Source organism: Myxine glutinosa, chromosome 1 (assembly GCF_964187855.1).
Source record: "Myxine glutinosa chromosome 1, kmMyxGlut1.1, whole genome shotgun sequence".
Lineage (NCBI taxonomy): Eukaryota > Metazoa > Chordata > Myxini > Myxiniformes > Myxinidae > Myxine > Myxine glutinosa.
In genome coordinates this window covers 196,494,249-196,515,348 of record NC_136261.1, presented here as the reverse complement: position 1 = coordinate 196,515,348, position 21,100 = coordinate 196,494,249, and the positions used below count along the sequence as shown (strand labels likewise).

Genomic DNA, 21,100 nt, shown 5'->3' with positions numbered 1-21,100 from the left:
GGCCTTTCACTCACTCACCGCAGGCAGGTTGGTGGTCTTTCTGTCTTCTACCGACTCCTCTCCGGCCTTGCTCCCCCAGCTCTCTCTGGGCTCTGTCCCCCAAATATTCCTACAGGTCGCACAAGATCTGCGTGCAACCCTCTTATGGTTAAACTGCCAAAATCTCGGCTCTCTGCTCACCTTCACTCCTTCATTCCTCTTTTCTCCCGCCTCTGGAACAAACTCCCCCACTCCCTTCAATCCCACTCCTCCCTCCAGGTCTTCAAAACAGCTGTTCACCACCATCTCTTATCTTCCCCCATCCAAAACCTTGATCTTTTCTACCCCCGCTATTTCACCCCAGATACACTTTTTTTGAAATTCCAACTTCTTTCCTGGAAGTCCTTGCAGTGTCCATATGTTTTATACCTCTCCCACCTCCCCCCAAGCCCTCTCCCTCCCACAGTTCTCCCGATGTCCCTGCTCTCAAATGTTGTGTTTGTGTCCTTCCCTCTCTCTCCCCATCTTGTCTACCGCTCCCCTTATTTTTTTGTGTTTTATGTGTCGGTTTGACTTTTTGTGTGATTAATGTTAGCTCTTTCACGAGCCTCGATCTTGTGTGCAAAAAAAAAAAAAGGTGATGAGGAATTAGGTTAGGGATTGATTGGCGCGCTTTGATGAGCGATCTATCTTGTACACAATTATGTACTTTTACCGGAAGAGAGTTTTAAGTTGATACCTGCCTTTCGCACGTTCTTTTGTGTGATTACAAGAGGAATTTTTTTAAAAATAAAATTCCCAAGTTGTTGAAGAACCTCGGGGAATCTATGCTCGTCAGTTTCGGCGGAGACATGACTTGATACAACTATAACTATAATACTCGTTTTTATCACAGTTAGTGCACAGTGTAAATATAACTGTGAGTGTTCCATCGACAGCATGTCCGGACTAACGTTTGTGTGTTACAGTGAAGAGGTGTATCAAGGTGTACAGTGCGGTATTTGTTTCAAATCGTGGTGAACCCCCCGCTCCCATCGCCTGTTCAATGGCACAGTCCGGTTGCCAGGCTGTTGTTCGCGTCATGGCGGAGCCGCGGGCTTGAGGCCCGACCGTTGGAATCGGCGCTGTCTGTGCTGGTACGAAGCTCACAATATCAGGGGTGAAACTTTAGGGGTTACCTTTCAGTGTTGAGATCTGTTACGTTGGGATATCCATGAGAGTTTAAATGAATTGTGAACAGGGTTTGATGAACGCGCGCGGGGATGTTGTACTGATGGACACGTGTTGGATTTCTGGAACTGATTTGCCGTTCATTGTGAATAGCGGCTTTTTTTGTTGATTGATACATCGGTGCCGGCGGAGTGCGGACCCGCAGACACGCGGAGGGGTCGTTGATGCCGGCAGGCCCATGGAGGGGTCGTCAGTACCGGCAGACCCGCGGAGGGGTCGTCGGTGCCGGCAGACCCGTGGAGGGGTCGTTGATGCCGGCGGATCCGCGGAGGGGTCGTCGGTGCCGGCAGACCTGTGGAGGGGTCGTTGCTGCCGGCGGACCCACGGAGGGGTCGTCAGTACCGGCAGACCCACGGAGGGGTTGTCGGTGCCGGCAGACCCGCGAAGGGGTGATTGGTGCCGGCGGACCCGTGGAGGGGTCGTTGGTGCCGGCGGACCCGTGGAGGGGTCGTTGGTGCCGGCGGACCCATGGAGGGGTCATCGGTGCCGGCGGACCCACGGAGGGGTCGTCAGTACCGGCGGACCCACGGAGGGGTCGTTGGTGCCAGCGGACATGTGGAGGGGTCGTTGGTGCTGGCAGGCCAGCGGAGGGATCGTTGGTGCCGGCGGACCCGCGGAGAGGTCGTTGGTGCTGGCGGACCCGCGGAGGGGTCGTCAGTGCCAGCGGACCTGCGGAGGGGTCATCAGTGCCGGTGGACCCACGGAGGGGTCATCAGTGCCGGCGGACCCACGGAGGGGGAAGGGGAGGGGAGGGGAACGGGGGGGAGGGGAGGAGAGGGGGGGGAGGGGAGAAGAGGGGGGAGGGGAGAAGAGGGGGGAGGGGAGAAGAGGGGGGAGGGGAGGGGAGGGGAGAGGAGGGGGAGGAGGATGAGGGGAGGGGGGAAGGGGCAGGGTAAGGGTGGAAGGGGGAGGGTAAGGGGGAAGGGGAGGGGGTAGGGTGTAGGGGGAAGGGAGGGGTAGGGTGGAGGGGGAAGGGGGGAAGGGGAGGATGGAGGGGGGGAGTGGAGGGTGGAGGGGGGAGGTGAGGGAGAGGAAGGGAAGGGGGGGAAGGAGAGGATGGAGGGGGGAGAGGGGGGGGAAGGAGAGGGGGGAGAGGTGGGGGAAGGAGAGGGGGGAGAGGGGTTGGGGAGGGAGAGGGGGGAGGGGAAGGGAGGGAGAGGGGGGAGGGGAAGGGAGGGAGAGGGGGGAGGGGAAGGGAGGGAGAGGGGGGAGGGGAAGGGAGGGAGAGGGGGATGGGGAAGGGGAGGGCCAATGGTAATGGCCAATGTGTGTGTGAGGGGTCATCAGTGCCGGCGGACCCACGGAGGGGTTATCGGTGCCGGCGGACCCGTGGAGGGGGTCATCGGTGCCGGCGGACCAGCTAAGGGATCGTTAGGGTCATCGGTGCTGGCGGACCTGCGGAGGGGTCATCGGTGTGGGCGGACCCACGGAAGGATCGTTAGGGTCGTCGGTGCCGGCGGACCCGCGGAGAAGTCGATGGTACGGGTGGACCCACGGAGGGGTCATCGGTGCCAGTGGAGCTGCGGAGGGGTCATCAGTGCCGGCGTACCAGCTAAGGGAAGGGATCGTCAGGGTCGTCGGTGCCGGCAGACCCGCGGAGGGATCGTTAGGGTCATCGGTGTGGGCGGACCCACAGAGGGACCATCAGGGTCGTAGGTGGTGGTGGAGCTGCGGAGGGGTCATCGGTGTAGGTAGATCCACGGAGGGATCGTCAGGGTCGTCGGTGCTGGCAGACCCTCGGAGGGGTCATTGGTGTCGGTGGACCTGCGGAGGGATCGTCAGGGTCGTCAGTGCTGGTGGACCTGCGGAGGGGTTGGTGGACCCGCGGAGAGATTGTCAGGGTCGTCTTGCTGGCAGACCCGCGGAAGGGGGTCATCGGTGTGGGCAGACCCACGGAAGGGTTGTCGGTGTCTGCGGACCTGCGGAGCTGTCGTCGGTGGTGACATTTGCTGGAGTTGGAGGTCATTTGCGACTTGCATGTAATATGTTTGCCATCGTCGATGGGTTGCTCTGATTGGTTCATGGACTTAGGCTCCGTACTTGTTTTCCTCATCAGTGGTAGTTGTTTGAACGCACGTGTTTTCTAATGCTGTCCAGTGTCCATTGCGTACATCACCTTTGTATGGAATAATAAGACAAGAATGACGGTCATATATCCGTTTTGAAATTCTTATTTTTGTTTTTGCACAAGTGCATTTCGGTTTAACGATAATATTGTTGAAATGAAACGGTTATTGAACTTCACTGCCTTCAGAAAGTATTGACACCCCTCGACTTTCTTCACATTTTGTTGTGTTAGAGCCAGAATTAAAATGGATTTAATTGAGTTTTTTTATCACTGATCTACATGTCGTGGTGGTTGGATGATGAAGTTGGAAAGAGGATTGACGAGAAGATGAAGAAATTCAAGGAGTGGCAGAAGGCGAAGGGTACGGGGGAAAAAAAAGGCAGAACATGAAAGTTTTAAGGCAGCCAAGAAGGCTGCAAAGAAAGAGGTAGCAAAGGCGCAGGGGGCATGTAGGAAAATGTTTGGAGAACGCTTGGATTCGGAAGAGGGTCAGAGAGCGGTATTCGGGATTGCAAAGCAGATGGCGAAAGAGAGGTGTGATGTGATGGGGATGAGTTGCTTGAAGGATGAAGTGGGACAAATCGTTGTGGACCCAGATGGAATTAAAGGAAGATGGAAGAGATATATGGAAATGCTGTTGAATGCAGAGAATGAATGGGACGGCAACATCGAGAGTAAGCCAGTTTTTGGACCGACAGAGAAGATAAGTGAGAAGGAAGTTGAGGAAGCGATAAAAGCAATGAAGAGTAGAAAAGCAGGAGGGCCGACGGGAGTCGTGGGAGATATGTTGAAGGCGGCGGGAAGTTGGGGAGTGAAGAGAGTGACAGATCTGTAATCTGGTGGTGAAAGAAGGCCACATTCCAGTGGATTGGGAACTGAGTACCCTCATCCCTCTATACAAGGGGAAAGGTGACCCTCTGGACTGTGGCTCGTATCGAGCGATAAAGTTATTGGAGCATGGAATGAAGGTATTGGAAAGGGTGTTGGAGAGGAGGATAATGAAGAAAGTTTAGATCGACGAAATGCAGTTTGGATTTATGGCAGGAAGAGGAACGACAGACGTGCTTTTTATGGCAAGGCAGTTGCAGGAGAATTACATGGAGAAGAGGAAGATGTTGTTTCTTGGGTTTGTTGATCGAGAAAGCATTTGATAGGGTTCCACGCGAAGTAGTAACATGGGCATTGAGGAAGTTAGGAGGAGAGGAATGGTTGATCAGAGTTGTGATGGCAATGTACGAGAGAGCACGCACAGCTGTAAGGACAAAGGACAGGAACAGTGGTGAGTTTGAGGTGAATGTGGGAGTGCATCAGGGGTCAGTACTAAGTCCACGACTATTTTTAGCTGTGATGGAGGCGCTGGCTCGGAATGTAAAGGAGGGTTTACCGTGGGAGTTTTTGTATGCAGATGATCTGGTGTTGATTGTGGAATGTATGGATGGACTGAAGGAGAAGATGAACAAGAGGAAGGAATGTATGGAGACAAAAGGTCTAAAGGTGAATATCGGAAAAATGAAGGTGATGGCAAGTGGTAAAGCATGTGGTGAGGTGGAAAGAACTGGGAAGTGGCTGTGTGCTGTGTGCAAGAAGGGTGTCGGAGTGAACTCCATTCAATGTACAATGTGTGCTGAGTGGGTTCATCAAAAATGTAGTGGTCTGAGAGGGTCATTAACTAGTGTGGCAGCTACATTCAAGTGTAAGTTGTGCAGAGAGGGAGCTGCAGATGGAGGAAATGTTGAGTTTGATCTTGGAGACGGCGTGAAGCTGGAAGGTGTGAAAAGATTTTGCTACCTAGGAGACATGCTGAATGGAGAAGATGGATTATATTCGGCAAAGGTTGCCAGAGTGAGATGTGCATGGAAGAAGTTTCGGGAACTGAGTGGCGTGCTGACGAGGAGGGGAGTGTCGTTGAAGCTGAAGGGAACGTTGTATGCTGCATGTGTGAGAAGTGTTATGATTTATGGGAGCGAGACATGGGTAATGAATGTAGAGCAGCAACGAAGGCTGGAAAGGGTGGAAATGCGAATGGTTCGGTGGATGTGTGGAGTATCGTTGAGAGAGAGGAAGACAAATGATGAATTGCGAAAGATGATGCGAATAGTGCCTGTGATGGATGCCGTGAAGAGAAAGAGGTTGAGATGGTTTGGTCATGTGTTGAGGAAGGATGAAAGTGACTGGTTGAGAAGAGTGATGGAAATGAATGTAGAAGGAAGTAGAGGATGGGGAAGACCGAGAAAGACTTGGCTAAAGGTGGTGGAAGAAGAAATGTGGGCAAGGGGGTTAACAAGGGGAGATGCAGAAAATAGGGCAAAATGGAGAAAATTGTTTTGCTGCCCGCAAGACTAACCGCCACTCTAGCAGGGAAAATTGCCTCAAAATGCCTGTTGTTGTTGTTTGTTTGATCTACACGTCAGTTTTTTTTTGTTTGTTTGTTTTTAATACAGTAGGGACTTTTACAAATTTATTGAAAATCAAAACCTGAAATGTCTAATTTACACAAGTATTCAACCCCCTAAGTCAATAATTTATGGAAGTGCTATTGGCGGCGATTACAGCTTCAAGTCTTCTTGGGTATGTCTGTGTCATCTTTTTGCACATTTGGATTTGGGGAGTTTTTCCCATTCTTCCTTGCAGATTTGCTCAAGCTCTGTCAGGTTGGATGGGGAGCGTCGGTGAACAACAATCTTCAAAGCTTTCCACAGATCTCAATGGGATTCAAGTCTAAGTTTTGGTTGGGCCACTCAAGGAATTTCACATTGTTGTGTTGGAATGTACATCTTCGCCAGAGTCTAAGGTCTTTTCAAAACTGAAGCAGGTTCTCCATTCGCTGTTCCCTCTATCCTTACAAGTCTCCCTTTCCCTGCTGCTGAAAAGCATCCCCATAGCATGATGCTGCCACCACCATACTTCACGGTAGGGATGGTGTTAGATGGGTGATGAGCGCTTGGCATTCAGGCCAAATAGTTCCATTTTTGTCATCAGACCAGAGAATCTTTTGTCTCTTGCTCTGAGTCTTTCACGTGTTTCTTTGCAAAGTCCAGGTGTGCTGTCATGTGCCTTTTTCTCAGGAGTGGCTTCCGTCTAGCCATTCTCCCATAAAGCCTATATTTGTGCAGGGCTGCAAAGATCATTGTCCTTCTGGTAGGTTTTCCCATCTCAGCCAAGGAACTCTGTAGTCCTGTCAGTGGTCATTAGTGTCTTGTTCACCTCCCTGACCAATGTCCTTGCCTGGTTGCTCAGTTTGGTCAGACAGCCCAGCTCTAGGAAGAGTCTGTGTATTTCCAGATTCTTTCCATTTCTTAATGATGGAGCCCACTGTGCTCTTGGGAACTTTTAACACTCTAGAAATTGTTTTATAACCTTCCCCAGATCTTTACCTTCTCAAAATTATATCTCGGAGTTCTTCGGACAGTCCCTTGGACTCCATGGTAGAGTTTCTGCTCTGACATGCACTGTCAACTGTTGGACCTTATATAGAAAGTTATGTTTCTTTGTAAATCGTGTCCAATCAATTGAATTGGCCACAGATGGACTCCAATCAAATTGTTGAGACATCTCAAGGATAATTATCAATGGAAATTGGATGCACCTGAGCTGAATTTTGAGTGTCATAGCAAAGGGGTCAAATATTTGTTGACTCAAAACATTTAAACTTTTCATGACAATTTATAAAAATAAAAATAAATCCACTTTCACATTGTGGGGTATTATGTGTTGATCAGTGACAAAAAATCTAAATTTAATCCATTTTAAGTTCAAGCTGTAACACAACAAAATGTGAAAAAGTCAAGGGGTGTGAATACTTTCTGTAGGCACGGTACGTGCCTTCACATTGAAAATGTCTGAGCATATAATTTGTAATCGGTGTGACTTTCTGATGCAATTATTGAACAATATTGGTGTGAATATAAAATAGCTTAATGTTATTGAAATGTTTGACCAACAAGAACAACAATTATTTAAATATTCGTTTGTTGAAGAATGTGTAATCTGAGGACAAAACATGAGATCGAGGTTAAAAATATTTTTTATCCCATTTTGAGGTGCATCTGCCAAGTATGATGTTCAATTAAAATGGAACCATATTGCTGATAATGATACAATATGTATGCAACCCTATAAATGTCTGGGGATAGCCCTGGAGACATTAACAGTTACATAAAAAATGGCACTGTCTATTTGTTTTTCATTCATTATGGGCAGTGGTTATAGGAGCTCTTGTCTCCTGCCCCCTGTGCTCCCCCTCACCTCCGTTTTACCCTTGCCCTAGACCCCTTTTTTGCTGATATGGTACATGGCTATTTCTACTTTGCTCGGCGTTGGAACAACTGATGCTGTTTTATCATATTATTTACAGTGATATTAAGCAGTGGTTCCAAACTTGTGATCCATGGACCTCTCGGGTTCCATCAGCGTGGGTCCATGGGGAGGTGGAGGGCATTAGTCTCCACACCAAATGGCATGACACGCCTCGACTTGCCGCACATCAGAATTCCCTATTCATGGAAGGTCATGGTTCTTCCTGTTGTGTGACGGTACACCAACTCCAACCTCTGTATTAAGCAGCTTTCTCACTGTAATCGTCATACTTGGTGATCCGTTAATATGTGGAGGTTTGGAATGGGTTGATTCCAATTTGGTGCTAAGCACTGTTGATCAAGCCACTTTAGTAGCTTGTAAATCCTACAAACCACCCCTGACGTCCCAAAGCCAATAGCTAGCTTCACTTACAAGCCATTTTGAAAAACTAAACTAGCGAGCTATTCCTTAAGCTAATTTGAAAATGTAGCTGGTTAATTATGAAGTTACTTTTCGATCAAACTTAAGTATAACAACAATGACCATATTGCGGTCATAACCTGTGACACTATATATATATATATTTTCACCTCCTCTGTCCACTCAACTCCATCATCCTTGCTTTTGAAGGGATTATACAATTAATCTCCGAGGGTCTTCATGGTTTGCTTCAATATCAATTACGAGTCTGATGCAGCTGGGTCGTGTGTGTGTGTGTGTGTGGGTGTGTGTGTGTGTGTGTGTGTGTGTGTGTGTGTGTGGGTGTGTGTGTGTGTGTGTGTGTGTGTTGAGTGTGAGACAGAGATATCCAGCTCTTCTTAGACCCATAGAAAAAACCGGACTAATAACTATTTTGTTTTCACAAGAGTCAATTGTACAGGTCTACCTGCAGTAAATGTGGAAACTTGTTGATGTGACGTAATAGGAGCATTTCAAAATGGGGATGTGACAGATGATTTCCTGGCAAATACTTAAAGGGTAGATGTTAACAAGCTTCACCGAGAGGCAAACATGTGTCGGCGTACTCCCTGAACACTTTCATCCTTTTTCACAAGTGATATCTCACCTATTCCAAAGAAAAAAAAACCTGCCCACTTCATTACTCACACAATCCTAACACTTCCTGAATTTTCAGAAATATACCAGAAAAACTTTCCTCATCCTCACTAGATGTCTCAGTTGCATTGTCAGCTACATCTCCAAAGCTCCCATCGACTTTTCAAAAACAGCTATCACCACGATGAATATTTACTTGCTGAAGACCGTGTTGAACTGGTGAGGCCAAAGTTTATATTTGGCACACACAAATTGATAATTTGATTTCGCACATGTAAACACAATGGAGGTTAATCTGACCATGACATATCCCTGAATGAATGCTGTCTCCACTGGCTTAAAACGTGGCAGCTTAAGCCCATCAGATACAGACTAGAGTCCTTCCTCCTATCCCCATCTTAAACTTCTTCATTTGTTCCTTGGCCTGGCAGACATAGTTCCGTCATGTACCATTTGGTATTCCGAAAAGATGACCAAGGGTGGCGTTGATCGAGTCGGATGCCTGTGTTCTTCTGAACTGGCGAGCCTCTGTTTGCTCCACAATACGTGGCATCTTTCAAATGTTGCCCTTGAGATCCTCTTGAATGCATCAAATGCACGTAAAGCTTCTTCTTTATCCCTGGTCGGAACCAGGTTGAGAGTGTGATAACCCCAATGCTGGCATTTTGCAAAGTGTTAGTGTTGAATTTCTCCATCTCACCCACAGAGGACATCTGCTATATCCTGAAACAGTTGTTCCTGCATCAGCTTCATAGTTTCCTCTATCTTCATATCAGCAAATAAATTAAAAGCTTTCATAAAGTTTCCGCTGTTCCTCATCATTTTCACCTTGCTTTGTATTTAAGGAATTCCACATGGATGTATTCCAACATTGAAACAAGTACATCGCACGTGTGGCTCCCCAAGAGTCGCTGACAAGGCAATGCTGTTAACCGGACTGCTAGAGAGCAAAAATCAATTCGGTGAATAGTAATGCCAAGGAAACACCATGGTCATGTATTTGCGAACGGAACAAACCAAGCAAAAACATTCAGAAGGTTTTTCTTCATGGTGCTAAAATCTTCTTTCATCATCTTTACTTGGGTCTTCCTAGGCATCAGCTACAGCTTCGTCGGCCGCATCCCCAGTGCAAGTTCCCAGGAACCCACGTCGATCTACAATGTGCAATACTTGAGATTCATACGCAAGAAAATTCAGGAAGAGTTGATCCACCTTCTTTTGGCTCACGTTGGTTGCTCCAGCTGCAGTAGTTTGGAAGAATGGAGCTGCATTGTGGGGGGCTTAGTAGGAGGATCACAACTCAAGGCAAATGCTAGGGTGCAGGCTGGCTCGCATCCTGTAGCTTTCGCAGCTACTCAACCTTTGTTCAGTGAATTCTCTGTTGGGGGGGGGGGGGGGGAAGTGAGGGGAGGGGGGTAGGAGGCAGTGAAATATCTTCAGCGCTCTGCCAGCTTTATTGAAGAACCCCAACATGACTAGCACAAAGCACATCCAATAAAGGAAAGCTAAAAAACGTCATCACTGTGCATCTGGGTAACGTTTTTAAATAGATGCATAACTTTAGGTCTTATGAGCTGCCATCTCTTTAGAAACACCTCGAAAGACATCGGAGCACATAAGACCTCAGCTAAAGTGGTTGGTTATAAAAAAAAAAGAGAATGCTTTGACTCACACCAGTTACACAGTTAATTACAAGAAAACGCCATTCAACCAATCTAACCTGTGCCAAGACTGGATGACCTAAAGGTACGCACACTCTCTAATCGGTCTGAGTTAGAATCCAGACACAGTTATAAACTGTCATCCTGGTGTTTCCTAGGCACGATGATTCATCAATGTGTGTCCCTCGGATGGGCGTTAAATGGGCATCCCGTCTGCCAGCATTCATTGGTGGATGTTAGAGATCCCATGGTATCCTTCGTGAAGAGTCGTTGAGAAATTGCCGGCGCCATGGCCAAATTCCTGCCCTAACGAGCAGAGGTCATTGCATCAGCTGTTTTAAAACAGCTGTTCACCACCATCTCTTATCTTCCCCCATCCAAAACCTTGATCTTTTCTACCCCCGCTAATTTCACCCCAAATCCACTTTTTTGAAATACCAACTTCTGTCCTGGAAGTCCTTGGTGTCCTTGTGTTTTATACTTCTCCCACCCACCCCCCCCCCCCCATGCCTCCTCCCCCCAAGCCCTCTCCCTCCCACACATCTCCCTGCTCTCAAATGTTGTGTTTGTGTGCTTCCCCTTCTCTCCCCATCTTGTCTTCCGCTCCCTCTTTTTATATATTTTGTTTGTCTGGTTGATTTGTTTGTGAAGTAAATGTTAGCTCTTTCACGAGCCTCGATTCAATATACAAAAAACAAAAAAAAATCAGCGGCACAGCCGCACTCTAAGCCAGTGATGCTACCCCACAGCCTTGTGCTGCATTCAAACGAAAAATAACCTGTGCCAAGTCCCCTCCATGCATACACTCTTTGATACAAAGCAGTACTCTTTAACCTTTGTGGTATTGTTAGTGGTGATGTTGGAAAGGGGAGTCTGAGGGGGAAGAAGGATGGGAGGAAAGACTAGTAGAAGGGAGGATGTAGGGAAGAGAGGGCAACTTTGTACAGGGTGGCCTGAAAGTCGCTTTACCCCATCTAAATGTATCCGCCATCCCCCGCCATGCAATACTGACTCACTGAGTGATGAAGCGCTTACAGATACAATGACTGATGAGTTATTGTACGTACTGCACAATAAAAACTGTATATATATTTTAAAAAATTAAGAAAAGAATGTTTTACTGGGGAGGGGTAAAGTGACTTTCAGGCCACCCTGTAATTGAGGCCTATGAACACTTTAATTCACCAAACTGTGTGTCCTTAAGTTGGTGTTAGATGTTTTTATCATTTGTCGATACTCCTACTTTAATTGTCACAATATATAAATGAATGTATGTGCGATTAAGGTTGTAGATGGTGTAAATTAAGTGAAAGAACATGAAATCAAACTGAGTTGGGGCCAATACTTTTTTGTTTTAAGACCAGTGATGGAGAAATACCGGGAAGGTCAAAGTAACATATCATTGATTGAGAATGATTCTGACCAGGTGTCTCGGGAGGAAGTCTGGGGATGTGCAAGAATTTGTGGAGTCCCTGAGAAGTATGTACGAGTATTACAGGACATGTATAAGGAGTGTAGACAAGAGTAAGAAGCAGTGTGTGAGAGAGTGAGAGTTTTGAAGTTAAGGTTGGATTGCATTATTCTAGGGATCAGAACTGAGCCCCTTCCACTTTCTGATTGTCATGGATGTTCTGACTGAGCAAGTGAGACAGGAAGTGCCATGGTCAATGGTGGTTGTGGATGATATTGAGCTGTCTAAGGGTGGCGTTGATGGAAATCTGACTGAATATCTTGAGAAATGGAGAAAAGCGCTGGAAGATAGGGGTACGGGTATGGCAATCAGTAGACCAAAGACTTACTACATGGATGTCAGTTTTAGCTTAGGGAAGAGGATCGGGTGAAGGTATAAAGATTATGGGTGAAGATCTGGAGAAAGTGAGTAGCTTCAACTACTTGGGGTTAGTGGTGACAGAAGATGGATATACCAGAATGTAAATTAAGCAACGAATTAGTTCTGGTCGAAACAATTGGAAGAAGTGCAACGAAGTGTTGTGTGATGGAAAAGTATCACTGAAACTGAAAGGAAGAATTTACAAGACAGTTGTGAGACCGGCTTGTTACATAGTGCGAAAACTTGGGCAACATTAAATAAAGAGGAACAGAAACTGGATGTAAATGAGATGCAGTTGCTGAGATTTATTTGTGGAGTGACAAGAAAGGACAAGATTATGAACCAGTATATCAGGGGGGTCATTGAAGATTGCGGAAGCATCGAAGAATGCAGCCGAGAAGAGATTAAATTTGTTTGGTCTCTGATGAAGAGAGAGAATGTGGTTACGCGAGTGATGGAGATTGGACTGCCAGGAAGAAGAGGAAGGTAGAAAACCAGATGGAAGGTTGTGGTGACAATTTAGATGTTGTAGGATTGGAAGAATGGGCGATTGACAGGAGGAGATGGAGAAAGTTGACCAACCAACATTGTACAAGGACAAGCCAAAATAAAAAGAAGACTAATGAAGAAAGAAATACATTATCCTTCTCGGTAGTGGATTGACACTTCATTAAGGTTTTTAGTATGAGGGTGGACAGAAGAGGAAGGTCTTTGAGAATAGAAAAGATCACAAATAGGATTAAGGAATAACATGAGATGGTGATGGTTCACTATTTTAAAGTAAAGATAAGAACCTTATTTGACAGACTCAGAGGTAATTGCACAGTGGAGAGAAGAATGGAACAAAAGGGAGGAGGTGAGCATTTCGTTTGCATTTGGAGAAGGTAACAAGATTTGGGTTGGTTAGAAGAGCGGTTGCAATCTGGTCAGGCTCACGTGGGGAAAATAGTGAAGAAGGGCATGTGGGGAAAAACCAGAGATGAGGCGATAGTAAACTCATAGGCCACCAGCCTGTTTGTGATGATTGAGGAGCAAGCCTTACACCACCACCTCTGGTTGAATAACTCTAATTAACCTCAGGAACTTGTATGACCAGCCCACAGATGTCACCCATACTCCATGGTACTACATATGCAGGTTTTGAAGACTGTTAGGAGCTGAGAGGAGTTGAGGAATGAATTAGCTCCATGAATGAATCCATGGCCCCTCCCTACCCTGCTGGCCAGCTTGGGTGTGTGATGGGTGCAGTACCTAAATGACATTTCAGAATGTTAATCCATTGCAGATTGGGAGGACAAGGTTGCTTTTTTTTCATAGACAAGGTCTCGGCTTATGGAAGGAGCAAGATGACAGAGGTTTAAGGAAATATACAGAAAGTGGAGCAGTTGGACAACATGTGAACACAATGTGGAGGAACGAACATGAGGAGGAGAGAGAAAAAGGGAAAGAAAAATGGCAACCTACAATTATATGAGTGGTTGGATGTTTGTATGAGGGGGAGAGAGAGCTAGGCTTGATAATGGATCATCATGGGTGGGGATATGGGGTCACCATAATGCTGGTCGATCAAGGAACAAAAATATCATGGCTTGAGATAAAGGATGAGCTGAGGTGATAGTGCACTGCCAACTTTAAAACAAAAAGGGAACTGTGGGGTTGAACAGACTGAAGAAGGAAGTTCCACAAGTGGGATGAAAGAATGAGATAAAAGTGGAGGTGAGCAGTGAGCATGAATTTTGGGAGTTTCACAAGGAGAAAGTTTCTGGAGGAATGCATAGGATATTGAGAGATCGAGGAAAAATGATGGAGCAGAGGGAGAAATACCTGAGGAGAGGAAGTGGAAAATAAGGGTCTCAAACTTATCGGCAGGGAGAAAGCAGAAGGCCCTCTACGTAACTGCTACTTTGTGGGAGTTGCTAATGATGTTAGAGGATTCTAGTGTCCAGGAGTGAGAGATGTAAAGCAGAGACATCATCCTGTATGAGACAGCAGTACATCATTAAGGCTGCAAGAAGTTCATGTTTACCAGGAATTAAAGATTTGATACAACATGGGATACTCATTCCGACTCTTAAGGGCAAACTTTGCTCTTATGGTCTGTGTCCATTGGTGAGACCGAGGAATTTGAGAGATTAAAATTATGAGTGGTTCATTGTGGAAATAGATAGGAGGGTCCGTTTGACCAGCATTCCAGAGAGACATGGTGGGAATGTGAGGATTGCCTGAATTGGAAGTCATGTTTCAACTGTTATGCCAAAATCTGATCCTTTCCAGTTCAGTTAAGAGGGAAGTCGCTGCTGCCATCCTGTAGGTGGGATGGGAAATTGGACAGTATAATGTAGAGTTCTGTGACAAGGAAAATAGGGTTTTCAGAGCATCAAACAGATCACAAATGTATACGAGGAACAGGACTGACTCCAGGACGTTGCCTTGATGCACTCCGGCCTCCACTGCGAGAGGATATAGGATGGTTCAGTTGAGTGCTATACGCTGACTGTGTGAGTGGAATAAATCAGCAAGCCAGGGATTAAGGGGGTTATGTAATGCACATTCAGAAAGCATGGCTAGCAGAGCAGAATGCCTGAGATGTGTCTGGAGACACTGTACTGACCTCCTGTTTGACATTCAGGGCCGCCATCCAATTTTGAGAGAGAGAAGCAGCTCAGCATATCCAAAGTGGAATGGCTGGGATGGAATCCAAACTAATCAGAGTGGAGGCTGTTTGAGAAAATGAAAGATTTTATGTTGGCTGAGATGATAGATTTCATGACTGCTTATAATTGGATGTAAGCTAACTACTCTGTATTTGAGAGTATGTGTCCGGTGAAAGGGTTAGCCATACAACCATAATCATTATTTAGAGACGTAATGAATGTCTGGGACATAGAAGCATAGAATAATATATTCAAGATGATTGACTATCTTCATATTGGCCCATAGGGGTGCAGCTGCAGCTTGTCTGCAATTGGTGTAAGAGACTTTTGGCAAAGAATAGAGTCATCTGTAAAGTTATATGGTTTCCTAAAGAAGATCAATGTAAACCAGGAAAAGGATCGGTACCAAGGCACTGCCTTGAAGGACACGAGCCTCTAAGGAAAGGGAAAATGATATAACACCACCATGGACTAAACATTGCTTACAAGCATGAAGAAAATCCACCAGCTGGTCAAGAAGGGGACCCTGGGTACCCTTGGCAGAAGATATAATGATCAGGGCTGGGTGTCAAAGTGTTGAATACTCAGGAGATTTCCAGTGACACTGCTGTATGTCCTCCTGCTTGAAGATCAGCGTGTCCTTCTATTACTGAGTTAGCAGAAGGAGCATATCTAAGTTAGAGTGGCCAGGACAGACTGCAAACTGTTGATCTTCCATTAAAGAATTGGAGAAGAGTACGACGTAAGGTCTGCTGAGATTATTGACTCTATTACCTTGCTGAGATTATGGGAAGAAGGCTTACTGGCCTGTGCTTCAGAAGGTCTATGAGTATCGTGGTGCCCTTCCTATGGAGAGGAATTACATAAGCCATTTTCCATAGTGAGGGGAGGTGACCTTCCTGCAAAAGAGTAGTGAAAGAGGAACAATCAATTCAGATGCAATCATATGAGGAAGAATGCACTGCTGCCATCGGTTGCTGAAAAGTCAAGGTTGAGCAGATACTTCTACACCTTTGTAGGTGAGAAGCTCACTTGCTCCAGGGAGTTTTCTGTGAGGGAAGGCAGATATGAAACAGGAAAGAGAAGGGGAGGCGGGGAGGGGGAAGGAGGGTGGAGCGAGAGGGGTTTTTAACCCGAGCCATTTCAGCAAAACACAATTGAAGCATTCTGTCTTATCACAAATTTTGTCCGTCATGGGATGCTACTTCCTTGGTGAGCATAGGGACCGAGGAATAGCATGTTCCTGAGACTAGTTAACTTGTTGCTACCAGAATTAGTAAGATAGAGAAGGGTCTGATCTCAGGTGAGCCAAGTTATGTGTTGGATGTTCTTGATTGCTTGCACTTCTATGGATATTGGATATAGGGTTATGCTTGCTCTTAAGAATACTTGCTCTTCCATGGATAGATATACTACCCATTGAAGGAAGCATCTGCAGGTTCTGCTTCCAGGCAGAGAATGCAAGATGTTTCTTTATGGTTGTATCACCACAAACCTCTGGTTACCATGAGCGAGAGTTCTGTTTTGGACAGTAAAACAAGAGGCATGAGGAAATGAATTGATGATAGACTGAGACACACACACACACACACACACACACACACACACACACACACACACACACACACACACACACTACACACATACAATGTCAATAATTGTAGTTAAGGAAATGGAAGACCAGTCTTTGAGCAGGCCAGTCAGTTTTGTTGAACTGCCAGATACGACAATGATGTGGCGACTCATGGAAGACAGAATAAAGATCGTTTCACCAGCAAATTATTGAATAAGCCAGGAGAAGCAGATGAGATATAAGATAGATTAACCAAGAAAGGTTGATATTGTGCAGCTAAGTCTGGAGTGTGAACTTGTTGATGAGATCTGGATTAGAAAGTTGACTGAGTTGGTGAGAATTGCTGCATTGCAGAAGGTTTTTGTTCCAATGCCTTACTTTAAAGTCACAGGACCCATGGCCAGTCATTCAGCATGGTGGCACTTAGAATTGCCACAAGGACGAGCAGATAAGAGGAGTCCATCTCGGCAAAGGGAGCTTCGTACATGGTGTCGTTGTCACTTGGAAAACGTTACAGCACACACAAAAAAACATAGGGGCGATACCCCTGGTGCTCACCTGGTAGAACAAACAGTATACTATACTGACTAAAGGTATTTTAAATCAATTTGAATGGTTGCTAGAAGACAGGGCAGCATGTGGAATCATACTAACATAATTGTAAGACTTTAAACAAACAAAGAAGAAAATACCTATTTTGGGGGACAACCCCCCGTAGACCACCAAAGGGGCAGATTATTTTAATGCCGTGAACAAACTTTGGTCCATCACGGGTGGTGAAGGTTGTGGTCAAATTTCATCGAAATCGTGTGTGTAGTTTCTGAGAAGAAAGCAAATATCTATTTTGGGGGGTCAAACCTGGACCCACTTTGACCCCCGCAGACCCCCGTAGACTTCGATTTTCTTAGTGCCGTGAACAAACTTTGATAAATCACGGGTGATGAAGGTTGTGGTCAAGTTTCATCGAAATCGTGTGTGTAGCTTCTGAGAAAAAAGCAAATTCCTATTTTGGGGGTCAAACCTGGATCCACGTTGACCCCCGGTAAAACCCCTTAGACTCCGATTTTTTAAATTCATGAACAAACTTTAGTCACAACACAACAAGTATAATTTGTGCCAAGTGTGGTCACAATCCCTTCAGCGGTTTCGGAGAAGAAGTTGCAAGTGTTTACGGACTGACGGACTGACAACGCGCCATCGCATAAGCTCCCTGAAACTTCGTTCTAGGTGAGCTTTCTAGAGCTTCTTGAGAGGGGGAAGATGCAGCCAGAGATGCTGCAGGGTATCGAGAGGGGATAGAGAGGTACACATTTACTGGGAAAGACTATGACAAACATATGCAGCGACACCACCTCCAGTGCCTGGATGAGGCCGGTCAACATGGTAGGGAGATTGTCCATGAAAATAAATTACCGAATCTAGTACATCACCTTAGAGGAAGGTTTCAGGAAGGCACACTGTGTCAGGTGATTATGATATGACTTGGTAGGTAGGGTTAATCTTGTTTGGTAGATAGGGTTAATGATTGTGTTAATCTTTGTCAATCCTACTGCATCCGTGTATTTATATGTAATTCTGCAACAACATTATGCACAGTTAATTGATGACACGACCGGATAATCTGCCTTGCTCATCACGTTACATAAAATGTTAAAGTTATGTTTTGAATACTGTATATTAGTTACAAGCAAATTGGTGATGTCTTTGAAATAACTAGGGCATGCCCGTACTATATATAAGCTAGGACGTGCCCGTACGTGGGTGCCCGTTCCTTGCCAAAAAAAAAAAAAAAAAAAAATTTGTGTAGGGGTGTGTGTGTGTAAACATCCTAGGGCGTGCCCGTACGTGGGTGCAAAAAAACATGCGTGCAAACAACAACAAAAAAAAACTTTGAAACCACGTGGCAGTAACGACCACAGAACCCCCCCCCCCTCTATTTACATGAATGGTTTGGTCCATTCGCAATGACCACAGAACCCCCCCCTCTATTTACATGCAATGGTTTGGTCCATTCGCAACGCCAAAGCGAACGGCGAACGGCTAAATCGCCATAGCTCGGTAAGTACTTGTCCGATTAATTTCAAACCTTGAAAAGGCACATCCTCGGGTCCTCAGCAATATACCTGGCAAGTTGCAAGTATATCGGACCCGTGGTTGTCGAGAAACAGCGGTCACAGACAAACAAACAAACGTACAAACGTACAAACGTACAAACGTACAAACAAACACACAGAGATTACTGGAATTATAGATAGACTAGGGCATTGCCCGTACTATATCTATATCTAAAATTATATCCCCCCCCTCTATTTACATGAAATGGTTTGGTCCAAAGCGAACGGCTTGCGAGTACGGTGACAATCCCCCCCCCTCTATTTACATGCAATGGTTTGGTCCAAAGCGAACGGCTTCCTGGAGTTTGGTAAAGAAATCGCCATCGCGTGCACAAACGCGCAGGAAAGCGAATGAATCGCAAATTCGGTTTTATTAGTTTTAAAACATAGTTTAACGCCAACATAGTTTGCAAACGTGAAATAAATGAATACGCTCTCAAATGTGCCATCCGAGGCAGAGTGTGTCCTCCACGTTCGGCACACGCGATCGTTCGCTGCTCTCTGATTGGTTGAATCGTTTTTTGGACATAGCTCGGTAAGTAATTGTCCGATTAATATGAAACCTTGAAAAGGCACATCCTCGGGTCCCCAGCAATATACCTGGCAAGTTTCAAGTATATCGGACCGGTAGTTGTCGAGAAACAGCGGTCACAGACAAACAAACAAACAAACGTACAAACGTACAGACGTACAGAGATTACTGGAATTATAGATAGATGAGAATGCTGCATACAAATTTTTTTTTTTAGAAGATTGTAGGGGTAAGGTGAAGGGGTTGGGGTTGTAGACTTGACTTTCCAGAACAGTACAGGTGACCTTTAAAATCATTTTTTGGAATAAAATAGTTGTCACGTTTTTGCAACGCTTGTGGCGCTTTGATATTGTCACGTGGTCAGAAGATGAATTCAGATATGTTCAGTTGTGGGACTTGCTCGTGGGATGGCTTTTGATGCAATAAAATACAAGTTGATGAGTCTTTCCTTAGTGTTGGGAAAGGAGATGCACAGAGCATGCTGCACAAGTGCAAGCACATCAAGACTTGCCACTAGAGATGGTTCGAGCCCCAATTTCCGAGCCCAAATAAAACAACAGGGATCCTCAAAAAGGCAGGAATCCTGAATTGATTTCCTTTAATTTTCCAGGAATTCCTGGGAAACGATTTACCGAGAAGAAACGTTAGCTTAAACTCTGTTTGTTTGAAGCTTTTTTTGAGCTCAAGCTCAAGAAAATTCAGCTTGCATCATCTCTACTCTATCATCTCTACTCTATCATCTCTAATCGAGAAGGGTACACCCACCCGGAGAATGGGAGTGTCCGCTAGTATACGATAATGAGTACCAGAATGTTATCCTGAACTATGTGTTGACCGTAATTCATCCACGATCATCCTGGTCCACATCCTTCTGGTCAAGGATGATCATGGATACCTATTACCTGATCCAAATTTCCCAGATTAACTGAAATCCTTAACTAAGCTTGCGCACGAAAGCAACAGTTCACAAAATGCATCGGTTCACAATCAATCAATTGTGAAACCAGGACAACAGTCATTGTATGAGGGCACACTGGGACCTTCTATCAAGCACATGATCATTGATTTGGAGATGGGTGTGATTTGATTTGATTTGATGTACGATACTCTTTAGAGAATGTTGGTGCTGTCAAAGCAGTTGTTGGCAAGCATACTGGGTGGTTTGCCATTTCCTTCCCAACGTTATTTGTCTGTGCTGTATCCTTTTAAATGCTGACCGTAAAGCAAGAAATCAGCACATACCGTTAAAAAAGTCTTTGGTAAGACTCGGCCAAGGTTTGAATACCAACCTCACAGACTCGTAGTGGATGCTCTAACCCCGTGGTTCCCAACCTGGGGGCCATGGGCCCCTGGGGGGCCATGGTGTATTTCTCGGGGGGCCATGGGGTAATTTTAACCATACTAAAAATTAAATATTGTTTTTTAAATTTTTATTGTTTTGACTTTGATATTGTTTTTTTTTTTTCGTATTGCAGATTTGACGTTATGGCTTTTGGTAGTAAAAAAAGAAAGTATCTTGACGAATACATAAAGCTTGGATTCACGTCCATTACCGTGTCTGGCCAAGAGAAACCACAATGTGTGCTGTGTCACAAGGTTTTGAGTACTGAATCCATGAGGCCATCCAAGTTGCTTTGTTTGCTTCTTCCAAAAACGATGTAGTTGGGAACCAGTAAGGAACAGAAAAAAAAATTATGGAACTAAATGTTCATGTTGGCTACTTGGAATTCCTCATTTTCTGTGTAATAATTTACCAATTCTCATACAACCAAAATAGCCAATTAAAGGAAAAAAACACCTCTCAGAATGCACCACAGAGCATCTAGAAATCAAAAAATTTCTGGGGGGCATGCCCCTAGACCCCGCTAGCCTGCTTACACACGCTCTGCCACTCAACCCTCGCGAAAGGGAGGGGGGTCCTGGGGATGTGCTCTGGGAGCCAAGGGGGCCATAGCGCAAAAAAGGTTGGGAACCCCTGCTCTAACCATTACGCCAATGAGTCTGTGAGCAGAAAAAGGAAGTTGCCACTTATTTACAACCAAGGTGACTGTGAAGCATAGGAGTAGTAGAATATAAGTGCAGTGGTAGAAAAAGATGTCATAAAAT

At 45.6% G+C, this 21,100-nt stretch overlaps 1 protein-coding gene across 4 annotated transcripts in view; it reads left to right on the top strand.

Annotated features, from left to right (window-relative positions):
- Window positions 1-21,100, top strand: part of BOC (BOC cell adhesion associated, oncogene regulated) — a 129,745-nt gene that overhangs the window by 36,734 nt on the left and 71,911 nt on the right. Inside the window, exon 2 of one of the 4 annotated variants that reach the window (XM_068124864.2) lies at window positions 948-1,115. The exons of 1 other annotated variant lie outside the window; for it this stretch is intronic. The gene's annotated coding sequence lies outside the window, so the exon portion shown is untranslated. Of the gene's footprint in view, window positions 1-947; window positions 1,116-15,946; window positions 16,079-21,100 lie in introns of those variants that run through there. 2 more of the 4 variants (XM_068124883.2, XM_068124892.2) reach the window with 2 other exon arrangements.